Genomic DNA, 13,854 nt, shown 5'->3' on the forward strand with positions numbered 1-13,854 from the left:
GTGGCTTTATAACAGAGCTAACAATGATGCCTACAGTAGCAATGGCTCACTGAAACCATGGTCTTTCCCTAAACCTCACCAAAGTGCAGCAGCGATGTTTACTATTGTGAAACGGTCACAGTTTGGTTTGGTTAAGGAAAAGATTATTCATAAGTTGTGTAGTTTCACAGGGACATATTCAACACATTAGTTACATGGCTGTACCTCTCATTCATTAGGGACTTTAAGCAGCGACGGCTACAGCGCCCATGAAACATTCCCACGGGTTGCCGTAGTGGTAGAAATTTAACGTCACTAAGCAACAATTTGTAACAACGGCTACTTCTGCTGTCTCCGTCTCTTAAACATATGCTTTAGATCAGTGGTTCCCAGCCTTTTTTCCTTTGAGTCCCGCCTGCTTGTATCTGAGAAAGGCTGAGCCGCTCTAGCCCGCACACACATACACCAAAACAATAAAGGGGTTCATTCCAAATCTTTATTGGCAAACATGAACACCAATCAGCCGACAGTCCGCAGAGGTCCATCCATCCATCCATCCCTTATCTTTGGCTTATCCGGGGCTGGGTGGCAGCAGGCTCAGCAAGGTGACCCAGGTGTCCCTCTCCCCAGCAACATTTTCCAGCTCCTCCTGGGGGATTCCGAGGCGTTCCCAGGCCAGATGGGATATATAATCCCTCCTGCAAGCTCTGGGTCTGCTCCAAGGTCTCCTCCCAGTTCGACGTGCCCGGAAAACCTCCAAAGGGAGGCATCCTAATCAGATGCCCGAACCACCTCAACTGGCTCCTTTCGATGTGAAGGAGAAGCGGCTCTACTTCAAGCTACCCCCGGATCTCCGAGCTCCTTACCCTCTCACTAAGGCTGAGCCCAGACACCCTCCGAAGGAAACTCATTTCGGCTGCTTGTATCCGTGATGTCATTCTTTCGGTCACTACCCAAAGCTCGTGACCCAAGGTGAACGCTGATCGACTGGTAAATCAGAAGCTTTGCCTTCAGGCTCAGCTCCCTCTTCACCACGACGGTCCGGTACAACGCCTGCATCAATGCTAATGCTGCACCGATCCGCCTGTCAATCTCACGATCCATTTTACCCTCACTCGTAAAAAGACCCCGATATACTTAAAGTCCTTCACTTGAAGCAGAGACTCACCCCCCACTTGCATAGGTGCGGCCCACAAAGTAGCTACTATGTTTGAATGAGGACCAATTTAATGTTCAAATCTAATCTTGACAGTCTCAGTGCAGACAAAGCCAAGCGCACCCCCAGTGATCTTTGGCGCCCCCCTAAGGGGAGCCTGGACCCCAGGTTGGGAGCCACTGCTTCAGATTTAATAACAGATGAAGAGTTTACGTTACTTTATGACATGAACAGGTCTGGAAATTTAGATTGACAGTGTCAAATACGTTAAACAATGTATAATTACCTGCTTACAGGTAACCAGTCTTTCTCCTGTAGTAGACAGCTGGGCTACGACGACAGAAAGTGCACAAAGTGGAACCACAGCCGTCCCTTCAACCGCCGCTGCTTAAAGTCTCTATTTCCTCTTAAATAACGTGCATGTCCTTAGAAATCCGTTGAACAGACTTTGAAGTGTTAACAACACTGTTGAACATCATGTCCTTTATTTGAACGCAGACATTATAAATTTGCAAGCAGTAATTGGTGAATTGTGCACACAGACATATACAGCGAGGTATTTTCCCACATGAAACTTGTGGGGCTCAGAATGTAATTTGAGCGGCTGCATATTTCACTCGTCTCGGGAGAATAATAAAAGCAGAATGAGGATGTAAACTGCTGCCAGGAGACAGAGGGCATGACAAACAGACTGCAGGAGGAAGAGCAGAAGAAAAGAGGGTATTCATAAATCAAAGTTGATGGGTGTGTGTGAGGAGGGTTCCCCCGCTCCCCCCCGCTCCCCCCGCCTCTCTCCCCTTATATTACTTTAATTGAAGTCGTTTAATAATTCTGAAACTATTTTGCCCTGAGCGTGCGCCGCCCATAAATCCAGCGCTCTGTACACACGCTTAAGCTACACTTAACATTCCTCCATGCTGCTTAATCTTTCATCTTCTCATCCATCCCTCTCTGCCCCCCCGCACACACACACCTCCACCCTGTCTGTCTGTCTCTCCTCCCTCTTTTATCCCTCGAGTCGATCCCCTTTCAATCCATCTCCTTCCCTCTCTCTGTCTTTTTCCCACCCTGTCTTTTTTTTTTCTTTAATTATCATTCTTGCCAACCTGTCCTCGACCTGTTGGTCTCTGTCTCCTCAGGTCCTCCTCTCTCTTAACTTCTGTTGAAGGACGTACACGGGTAGGAAATATTGTATGTTCCACAGTCTTTCCTCTTAATTGGTAATAATTGGCAGATATTTCACCCAGTTTTCAGTGTCTGTTCTCCAGCTCCTGGTTAAAACTCTTTAGCTGCTTAAATCTCCTCTTTGATCCCACCGAGCCTGTTCTCACTTCCAACTTGTCAAATACAGCAGCTTGGTCAGCAGCCCGACGTTTCAAAATACATCACTACAGTTACACCTGGAGCTTGATTTCTGGATGCTGTCGTCCAGCTTTTTCTTTTAACGTGCTTTTGAAGACAGCTGACGTGGTATGAAGAGCCCGAGAGTCCACTTGCAGTAGCAGTCAGGGTCGATGGATGGGTTAGATTGGTTTCACAATGATTTCATTCTCTTGTGAATACACAAGTCAATACATCAAATACGGTACTATAGTTCCCTGAAGTATGATAGCTATTTAAATGACATAGAAACTCTGTACGTATTGTAACTGAAACTGTGTTTCTGACGTCACCAACTAAGCCATGCCAGTTTCATGACGTTAACCACGTGTTAATTCTTGTTGCACATCCAAATTTAAAAATGTGAACCAACATTTCTTACAAAGTAGTCAAACTTACAGCTTTTTTTTCAAGTCTAACTCAACGCTGCATATTGATTATTGCTAACTTGACTGTGGAGCCCTTCTTATTCGAGGCCGGTGTTATGCTGCTTTACAGACAACTTGGAAGTCGAGTTTTCCCGACCTCAGACTAGAAAAAATGCTACTTGTGAGCTCGGAGCAGATTCATCTACCACGACTTCACAGAGAATCAGATTTCTGACGTTGGCCGCACCCATGGAGAGGCACATTGTTCATGGTACACTATCAACTGAAAAGCAACGTAATATATTTGCCTGCTTTTAATTGCTAAACAACTTCTATCATATAGTAACAGATGTTCTGCATGAAAATGTTTATAAGAAATGTTGCAAATGTGATAAGGTAGCTGGTAACTTTAAATAATCTCTGAAAGTGATCCTTTCTTTATAAAAGTTATTCTGGAAAAAACAAGTTCAATTGGTTAAAGACTTGCCAAAGAAACATCAGCTCGCTGCGGTCGGCCATGTTTTGTATTTACGTTTGCCGTCGTGCACCTGGAACGCTCGGAGTTCGGAAGTCAGAGATTTCTACTTGGAAGTCCTCGAGTTCCCAGTTGTCTGGAATGCAGCATTAGAGTGCTACTTCATCATATTTTCCGACCAGGCTGCCATGTTCGACAAATTCAGTGTGAGAACTTGTCGTTCCACCAACTAGTTGCTGACTTTGACTGTTGTTGGTGGTGAACAGGGAGTGTTCTAGAGCTTCCAGGTAAAGTGGCGAAATGGCAGGTAACTCAACAAAAACAATTTCCTGAAGCATCAGAGCTAACAGGAACGCCACAGTCTGAGAGGTTTGTCGCTACAAGTAGTTCATTAGTGTAGTTAAAAAGTAAACTCTGACTTGAAGCCCAACAGCACGTCGACTTTTCCAATACTTAACCGACAGCACAATTTGTCCCTGACCTCACTGACGCATGTTAGTGACCTCACTGACACATGAGCTGCTGAACTAAAACTTTGTGTATCCAACTATTTCCTCCGAGGGAAATCAACAGCATTAGGACAAGCTCATTATAATCTGATATTATAGATATCTGCATAGAAATGTACAATCTGTAGGCGATCATTCTTATTTCTGTTTGTAGTCCGAGTAGTACGGCCCATCTGCTACTCCAAAAGCCCAGAAATAATAGCCATTGTCCCCAGTGGCTAAAGACCCTGCAAGCAGTCCATGCATTGGAAGTTAATTTGTAAAAGGGACCCTCAATGTGTTTTGTGTGAATCCACAGCCTCATGCCTCTGTGCCATCAGGCTCCACTGTTGCTCCCATGTCAGTGACACACACTGATGCTTACACGACACCTTCCTCTGATAAAATTATTCTTATCTTTTTAAACTGTTAATATATCAACTAGACAGAGTACCTCTGGATTAGCTACTTTATTCATCAGAAAATTCATGCCAAACTTAGATGAGTAAAAATGTTCAAAGGAAATGACTCCATTCTTTGTATTGCAGAATAAATGTCAAGTTTTATCAAACAAGCGGCCTTTTTTCTGCCCTTGAAACTAAGCAGAGTGACTTTAAGGAGGATTATTCACATCCAGCTGAGTGGGAGTCTTTGTTCAAGTGGGTCTATGATTTTAAAGTCTCCCATTGAGTACGGTCACATCCAGATGATGATATAACTCACCTGATTCATGAGCTGTCCATTAACAATATCTATTCATGCTTGTTTATAAAGTTAGAAGCTGTAGATATTTTAGTCTGCTTTAACATCTTATACCTGATTATAACCTTTCATTCCTCTAAAGTTTTTTTTCCATTGGATGATAGAGGACAGTCGACTCGTGTGCTGCTGCCACAGCGACAGCTTCAGTGTGCAAACAGACCTCGAGCCCACACACTGACCTAAGTAACCAAACCTTACTTCCTCCTGGTTCCAAAATAGGCGCTATAAATAGAGAACGAGTCTGTCTTATTTTGGAAGAAATGAAGGGACCACACCTTTCCTTTTCCTGCTGGTAGGAATGATACAGAGAAAGTTGACTTTTTCTGAAGAAAGGCTGGAACGCTTTCAAGTTAACCTGGGAAAATAGTTTCAGAACAAAAAGTTAGCTGTAAAATGTAAAAGGAATATAAAATATTTGAAAGAAAGACAGCCGTGAAATTTGAGCTGATTACCTTCCCTCTGACCTCTGAACAAAAGGTCAGATTTCCTGGAGTTTGGAGCTTTCATCGAAGGATGTGTTCAGGTAACACTGAAGGTTGATTCGGTCTCCTCATCAGGGGTTGTTCAAGTATCTCAAGTTGGAAAACAAAATGTATGTCTCCTATTTTGAGCTGATCATTTGTCACTACCAATGACTGCATATATAGATGGACGACACGTCTCCATCTGCTCTCATTGTATGGAATTGATGCCAAAATAGCCCCGTGATAGGCGCTGCCATCTTGCGATGGGGATGTCATTTGGAGCCAGAGTTGCGCAGTAGAGATTGGCAGGTGGCGCCGCCGTAGCTACAAAACACACACCTAACTTACTGAAAAAACAGCAGACAGACAGCAGAACAGCTTCTTGTGGTGGTCTGAGGTTAACGTTCACAGGTATGCAAACTTCAATGACTGTAGTGATTGTTTTAGTGACGTCTCCTCTCACCGTTCGTCCTCCACTCTGCTAATCCGGAACAGACCGGCCACAGCAAACAACGTTTTTGATGGGGCAGGGCTTTGAACTGTAAGAGAAAACTTGATCAGGTATAGTAAAAAAAACACTTCCTTTTGGTTTATGTTTATAATTTATTTATTATATCTCACTCCTCACTCGCAGAGGTGCGGCCCACAAAGTTGCTACTATGTTTGAATGAGGACCAATTTAATGTGCAAGTCTAATCTTGACAGTCTCAGTGCAGACAAAGCCTCGCGCACCCCCAGCGAGATATCTTTATTATATATATTTAATTTAGTTATTTTGTTGCTGACTTGGTGCAGAATCTTAAATATTCAACTGCACTTTACTTTTCATAACTTCTGGTGTTTTTTAATTATTTCTGAATCCTCAAGCATTCAGATTATTTCCATCTTGATGTGAAAATATTCGACATTCTCTCTGTGGTCTCAGACTTTTGGACCCCGCTTTATATTGCTGAAAAGTGGCAGTTAAACTCTGATACTCTTTGAAAAAAGAGAAAAGAATGAAAAACAAGCAGAAAGAGAAACTTCCTGTGAAGTTTGACTCCCTTGCAGTCAGCGATTACGTCTGTCCATCTTGGCTCTAAGAGCCCGGTGTCTCTGACATCTGTAAAAAAGCTTCACTTTGCCTCTAACTGTGAGGAAAAGCAACGGACTTGGAGTGCCATTCATCTTAAATGTGTGCAGCGTGCATTAGGCCTTCACCTATGGGGAAAAGTGTCAAGAGTTGATGAATAAGTCACGGTACTCTTACTTGATCCCTTCTCATGCACCTCTGTGTGGAGCAGTGCATTTAGTTCACACCTTGAATTAAATCACCGGTGCTATTATTCTCTCGAGTTGGAGAGGTGAAAGGAAAAATGGACACAGGGAGCAGGATGGTGCTGTGATGGCGGAGCTCTTACTGTTCTGAAGTATTCATCCAGCAGAAGTGGAGGTAAAATGGCTCCTCCATTCAACACCTGCACCCAACCTTCTTTGTCCTCCATATTTTCACACTTTTTGCCTTAAAAGAAAGTACTCCATTAAAGTCATCTTGTAAGAATAGTGGTCTTTTTAAATCTCCATCCACATCCTACCTTTGGTCTGTCTCCGGCTCGAGCCCTATCATTACACAGCTCCGGATCCTGCCTGCAAAGTGCTTTAGCGCCGCTGGATACCACAGGAAGGGCAGCATAGATGGACTGTAATAATCCAATCCAGGAGACTCAGGGGAGGTAAAGTCTCCACTGCACTCAGAGAGAAAAGAATTGTAACTCCTTTATTCAAATCACACTGATCATTTAGTTCATCAGCGCCAGAGCCTCATAAGACAGGATCTCAGAGAATCACGAGGCGTTGTTTGCAGTAACAATGAGTAAACTTCAACAGATGATGACACAGAATAAATGCAAGAATAAGAAATGACATTGTTCAAGCAGCACGGCGCGAGAGTTGAATAAAAAGTTCAAAGATCAGTTTAATAAAAGACAAAGTTTGATATGAACTGAGAGTTGGAGCAGGCTCTAAGTTTTCTGTGAGTTTGTTCCAAATATGTAGAAGAAGCTGATAAAAACTGCATGTTCCTTCTTCATGTGGAGCTTTGACTCTGGGGACAGACAGCCGAGCAGAGCAGACCATCTGAGAGGTCTGGACGGTTCAGAACAGAGCAGCAGATCTGAGATGCATTTTGGCCTTAAACCAAAACACACTTCTGTGGGTACATCAAAATTCTACTGTTGGTTTGTAGAGCAAACCAACATAGCCCGGTCTGCTAGAAATGATAGTTATGTACAAGTCATTTGCAACAGCACAGAAAATATGATGCAGACTTGATCCAGGAAGGAGGAGGAAACGTTTTTAAGATTATGTTGCAGCCGTGACAGCCCGTCTTGCGGCTCCAGGTTGAGGCATCTGCTGGAGCAACTCTTTTTGATCCTTTTCACCATTGAGAAATGATATGTGGAAAAATGGCCTTTGTTTAAAAATACTGGAATTTCCCTTTCGTTTAATGTTTTCTTTATGTGCCGTCTTCAGTTCTGTTGATCTCTCTGTTGTAGCTTTCAGTTTTTGCATCGTTTAGCAACAGTCTGTTGTCCATAGCAACAGCCTGTTGTTCATAGCAACGGTCTGTTCTTCATAGCAGTGGTCTGTTGTTCATAGCAACGGTCTGTTCTTTATAGCAGCAGCCTGTTCTTCATAGCAACGGTCTGTTCTTTATAACAGCAGTCTGTTCTTCATAGCAGCGGTCTGTTCTTTATAGCAGCAGTCTGTTCTTCATAGCAGCGGTCTGTTGTTCATAGCAACGGTCTGTTCTTTATAGCAGCAGTCTGTTCTTCATAGCAGCGGTCTGTTCTTTATAACAGCAGTCTGTTCTTCATAGCAGCGGTCTGTTCTTCATAGCAGCGGTCTGTTCTTTATAGCAGCAGTCTGTTCTTCATAGCAGCGGTCTGTTCTTCATAGCAATGGTCTGTTCTTCATAGCAGCGGTCTGTTGTTCATAGCAACGGTCTGTTCTTTATAGCAGCAGTCTGTTCTTCATAGCAACGGTCTGTTCTTCATAGCAGCGGTCTGTTCTTCATAGCAGCGGTCTGTTCTTTATAACAGCAGTCTGTTCTTCATAGCAACGGTCTGTTCTTCATAGCAGCGGTCTGTTCTTCATAGCAACGGTCTGTTCTTCATAGCAGCGGTCTGTTCTTCATAGCAACGGTCTGTTCGTCATAGCAGCGGTCTGTTCTTTATAGCAGTAGTCTGTTGTTTATAGCAACGGTCTGTTCTTTAAAGCAACGGTCTGTTCTTCATAGCAACGGACGGTCTGCTATTGAGTGGGAATGCTGTGATTAACCAATCAGAATAAAGTATTTAACACAGCCGTGTAATAGTCCAGATTTAGACCTTTTAAAAGTGAGTATGACTTTTAAGAAAAAGGTTCACTAAAAAGTCAAATTGCCACTGTGTACGTGAACCTGCTTAGTGAAAGAGGTGAAGAAGAAATAAAGAACAGAGAGAGAAGAAATAAAAGAAGAGATGTCTCCAAAGTGACTGCCAAAAACAGACGAGAGAGAGAGAGAGAAAGGAATGAAGAAAGAGAAGTGAGAAAATGGCCCAAACACACCCTTATCTTGTAATCTATCTGAGCTTTTAAAGTGTTTTCTATTGTATCCCCTTCTGTCTGCACCTCCCAGCCCGCCTGTCAGTCACAGAGCAGCGCAGACAGTACGTGTCAGCAAACCACCGACAGCCAGGATCCTGTATTCCCCTGTAACAGATGGAGGGAGAAGATAAAGCATAAGCATCCCCTCCTTTACACACACACACACACACACACACACACACACACTGACCTCACTCCCCTTGTCTTTGAACATATGTAAACGCCTGCATGGGAACCACAGCGTGTGTACAGCTTGCGTATTTGTCCAATTTCACATTCAATATTACTCCGTGTAAGCTGTACGTATTACAACCTGGCATTGTGTAATTAAAGAATTTTCCAGATTAGTATTCTCAGGGGAAAAAAAAGTTGCTGAAATCGTGTGACGTCCAACAGAATAAAAGGAGCAATTAGGATTTCATAAATTGCAACCTTTTTAATTAGCAAAGAAAAGCTCTTCCTGTATTTATTAGAACAGGAAACAAGAAATGGCATCAGTGCATGAAAACGGCTGCAAAATGTTAACAAGTCATTTCAAAATAAAGACTTCAGTTTCGGTTTATTACTATAAGCAGCTTTATTACTTTAATAGCCTTCAGTCAACAGTTTGCTTTGGATTAAATTGCAAATAAAATACAGAGAAAAGACCTTCTATTTAAAAAAAAATCTTCTGTTTAAGACATTTCTGTACTAAATTTGATGTTTTAAAAATGAGGCGCAAAGAGGCTGGCTTAAATCCCTGGATTATTCTTAGGCGTGTTTTCGGCATAACATGAATCAAACTGATCAGAGTGTCAGCTTCTCATGCCCGGTACACACGCACAGATCACTGTACACACATGTCACATGTCAATGCAGAGATTAATGTTAAAGCCACTGAAGCGATCCCTCTGCCCAGCAGAAACAAACATTAAGAGAAGCGCTGTGTACACTTCATTTATTCATTAATGATTAAAATCTCCAGGAGAGCTGTCGAAGATCGGACAGGATCTTCTGTTTATTAAAGTTCTGTGTGCTGACCATCAAAGAAAGGTCGGCTGTAAATGTTTATGTTCTTATTGTTGCTGCTGGATCACATGGCTGTGCTGTCTCCTTCGTGCTTAATGGACACCGGACAGTCAATTAATATCTGTAGGTATGATTGTCGGTGCCACAGGTTGTCTGAGGATTGTAATAAATATACCTCTTAGTTGCGTGTGCGTCTGTTTCTGTGTTTATTAGAGAGAGCGTGCGTCAGGATGAGTGTGCAGTATGGAGAGCTTTGCATCGATCTCGGTAGTTTTCGGCCCGGAGCTGGAATCCCCCTGAGGTGAAGCAGGTGTGTGTGGAGGCAGCGGTGAGCTTGTGCACGTCTTCCGCCACTTCTCACCAGATCGGTAACAAAACGAAAGCAGCATCATGATTTAAGGAGACGATGCCGAAAAGCTTGCCGTCTGTCCCATAAACAACATCATTTCACTGTATCTGCGAAAACACAGCTTTTTTCTTTCTTGGGTGACGCTCAGACTCTGCGATAATTATCAACACAAACAGGAAGGAAGTAGCTGAGTCTTCTCTCCCATCGTTCTTCCTCACCAGCTCGCTCTTTTCTCTCCACACATCAATCCTTTGTGTTCTCGTGTGCAGCTTGGGAGCAAAAAGGTCACAGGGTGTTTTACAAGCGGGCAACAACCGACGCTGAAATGTCAACTGATGGAACATGTGACTTATTCTACTGTGCTGAACCATCATCGATTCGCATTAACCACAGACCAACCACAGGACAGTGTACATTTAATGACCACACAGCGATTGAACCATGTTCTTGAAATACACATTGATAGAACCAGTCATCACGTTCCTGCCTGAGCACCACTGCATGTTTCTAAGGGTACAAACAGCACTTTTCTCCCACTCATCAGCAGTGAGACTAAACAGGACACTAGGTAGAAGTGTACTTCCAGGGGGAACTCAGGCAACACCCGCTCATTAAGGCTCGAAGTGTAGAAACAGAGCAGATCACATCAAGTATCTGTAATTACTGTAGCCATGTACTGGAGAGGCCACATGTGACGTCATAGATCCAGTATCCAAACACATTTACGTCACCCAGACCAGAAGGAAAAAGCAGACGGTGGTCTAAAAAACACTCCGGAACAGAATCAGAGAAAAACACTAAGACAGTATAAACGGGCTCCAACAGACACGTCTTTACAGTCTCACAGAGATTTATCTCCTTAATCTGCATGTCCTCTCTTTGGAGCATTTAAGCATCTCTTAGGTCATCATTGTCCATCGGCTCACAAGATTACGATTTAGTTTTATCGTTTTAATCAATCTTCTGTCCAGCAACAGCAGCACTAACTGTACAGTTTCCACTCTTCAGTTAGCCACAAACGTTACAAGCTAAAAGACATACTTCTCGCAGGTGGAGGTGGAGACCAAAACAGAGCAAAAAGGAGAGAAGAAAAACGTGTTGTCCTCCCAGGTCCTCAAATACAGACGCTTTGTCACAGCCCCCCTTTATCTCAGATAGACACACAAGGTAAATTTACTGCTGAAATCTGGTCTGAACATAAAAGTTTAATCGTCTTCAAATAGTCGGTGAAAAAAACCTTTACTTCTGAACCAGTTTCGAACGTCTTTTCAGCAGAACAATCCTCACCAGGTAGCTAAAAAGTTTTCTAACAACAACTTTCTGAGGTGATAATATGTCAGTGCCGGTGTTACAATGTCCCCAATCAATCGTGTATATATCCAAACCAGAGCCAGAGCTATTTATATTCTTCAGGGAGCTGAGACACAAAAGTAATATCCGCATTTTTCAGTGTGCTGTGCTCTGGTGTCTTAATGTTTCCTTTGATCTCTCTTTAACTTCTTCCTTCTGACAGTTAAATTGTATCAAAGCTTTTTTTCTTTCTCAAAGTTATAAAATCACAGCAGAGGTTTAACGTCCCGAGAGTCTTTCATCCATAGTCTCTGGTCACAACAGAACCAGCTTTAAGTTAAACGTTGGTACAATGTTGCACCTAAACATCATTCATTATTTATCGTGTGGAGGATAATCTGTAACATGCAGCCATGTCCTCGCTCGTCAGTAGCTCATCCTGTGCAGAACCATGTCCGCCCTGTTCCCAGCACTGCATCAGTCTGTCATCAATATTCAACATATGCTGTCCCTTATCTGATTGCTCCAGTGAAGCGGTTCATTTCTTAAGCCTGTTACTGAGAGCTTGAAGATGCACGGGACGATACAGGCAATCACTGAACAAGCGCTCGGCATGCAACATCACTTCAGGTGCTGATTACTTTCATTACAGGGGAGTAATTAGCACCTAAAGAGGAAAAGGTAGGTTCAGAGATGTGATCCCCAGGTGATTCTAAAGAGTTAGTTTAATCTCACCAGGGTTAGAATAAATTACCAAGTTCTCCCCGGGGAGGAAGTTCTTATCGGCGCTGACGCACATGTAAAAGCACCGCCAGAATACAAATACAGGCGCAACAATACGGCAACTGATTACACAACAGTTCTTTATCGACAACTAAACTTCTACAGCGGTACGCTGTTTATGCATACTCCATTCAGAAAGTGTCATATTTATGTGTAACATCACAGCTAGCTCAATCCAGTGGTTATAAAACTGCAGGGCGGTAGCCTTTAAGGAAGTATGGAGTCAAAAGAATAAATCTGTAAGGGGAAAATGTACACATTTTGAAATACTTCAGGAATGTTAAGGAATACTGTGTTCTAGTTTAGCCTTCAGAAACATTCTGGATCAATATGTGTGTATGTCTATTATATATCCCGTCTGGCCTGGGAACGCCTCGGAATCCCCCCGAAGGAGCTGGAAAACTTTGCTGGAGAGAGGGACGTCTGGGTCATCTTGCTTAGCTTGCTGCCAACACGACCCATCCCCGAATGAGTGGAAGATAATGGATGGATGGATGTGTGTTTTGTGTTGTCCAATTCTTCCTGTCCATCCTTCCATTATTATTATGGTTTATTGACTTAAATAACATTTTAGTTTCGGTCGTACAGATTCTAGAGATATGAGGCTTTTAAAAATACTCTGACATCACAAGTCAGTCATAAGGCCGTACTTGTAAAGCAGTTAACTAAGTATTTTAGCCACTGAATCCCTGGCTTTTAAAGTGTTAAATCTGTGATGGTCATGTGCTGGGGCACAGTTCAGAGATAAGGTAACATTTCAACAGAAGAACATGACGATGTTTTCCAAAGGTCAAAGCGCTGCATGTGACAGAACGTAGAAATGCCACGTACTGTATCCGTCTACTCGTCATTTGATCTGGCCTTTTATTTTCCCAGGGTTCAGGTCATCTCACAAAAACACAGTGACCATGGGACACAATATACAGAAGCGCTCCTGTTTATCAGGCCTGCTCGTACAAATATCCACTGCTAATGTAAATGTAAACATAAACAGCGATGCGGTGGACGGATGTCAGGTTTGTGTACTCTGAACGGGGAGGAATGTGAGCCAGAGAAGAACGTTAAAGGAGTTCAGTTTCTCTTTCAATAAACACTCTGTGCCAAAGTAAAGTTCACATATGTGGAAACACATGCATGTGAACAGTGTGCAGACATGCTACTCTGTGCTCAAACTGGTTCTACATATCCTGAGCACGTATGGGATAACATGTGACCTGCCTCAAGGCATTCTGGGTAGGAAACAAACAGGCCCAGAGATGTACAAGTTAATACATGTCATGTGCAGGAGCTCAGGGAGGGACAGTGCGACAGAGTTGCCTTGTCGTCATTCCTGTCACACTCACCTTCACTGAGCAGGAAGAGGAGGAGGAGGAGCAGGAGGAGCAGGAGGAGGAGGAGCAGGAGGAGAGGGAGAATGCTAAGGTAAAAAAAAATAAAAGTAGTAAAGAGTTACTTAAAAAGCGCAGAGAGGTGCAGGAGCTATGTTTCATTCACAGGACGTTTGCAGCGTTATTGAATTTATGTCACGGTACATTTCTCTGTGGTTTACCTGAGGCCATGCTCGCTGGTTGCACCACAGGATGTCCCCCATTCAAAACCTCATTTCACTTCTGTATGAGTTTGTAAGTTCAAGAGAAACTTTGTGTTTTACTCAGATTTCTATCAAAAGCAGGGTGGAAATATTCTCCCTGCACCTTCACATATCAAACTGTAGTTCTTGTGTCC

The sequence above is a fragment of the Semicossyphus pulcher genome, unplaced genomic scaffold (assembly GCF_022749685.1).
Source record: "Semicossyphus pulcher isolate SPU_LCO1_2020_fin unplaced genomic scaffold, fSemPul1.0.p SCAF_15, whole genome shotgun sequence".
Lineage (NCBI taxonomy): Eukaryota > Metazoa > Chordata > Actinopteri > Labriformes > Labridae > Semicossyphus > Semicossyphus pulcher.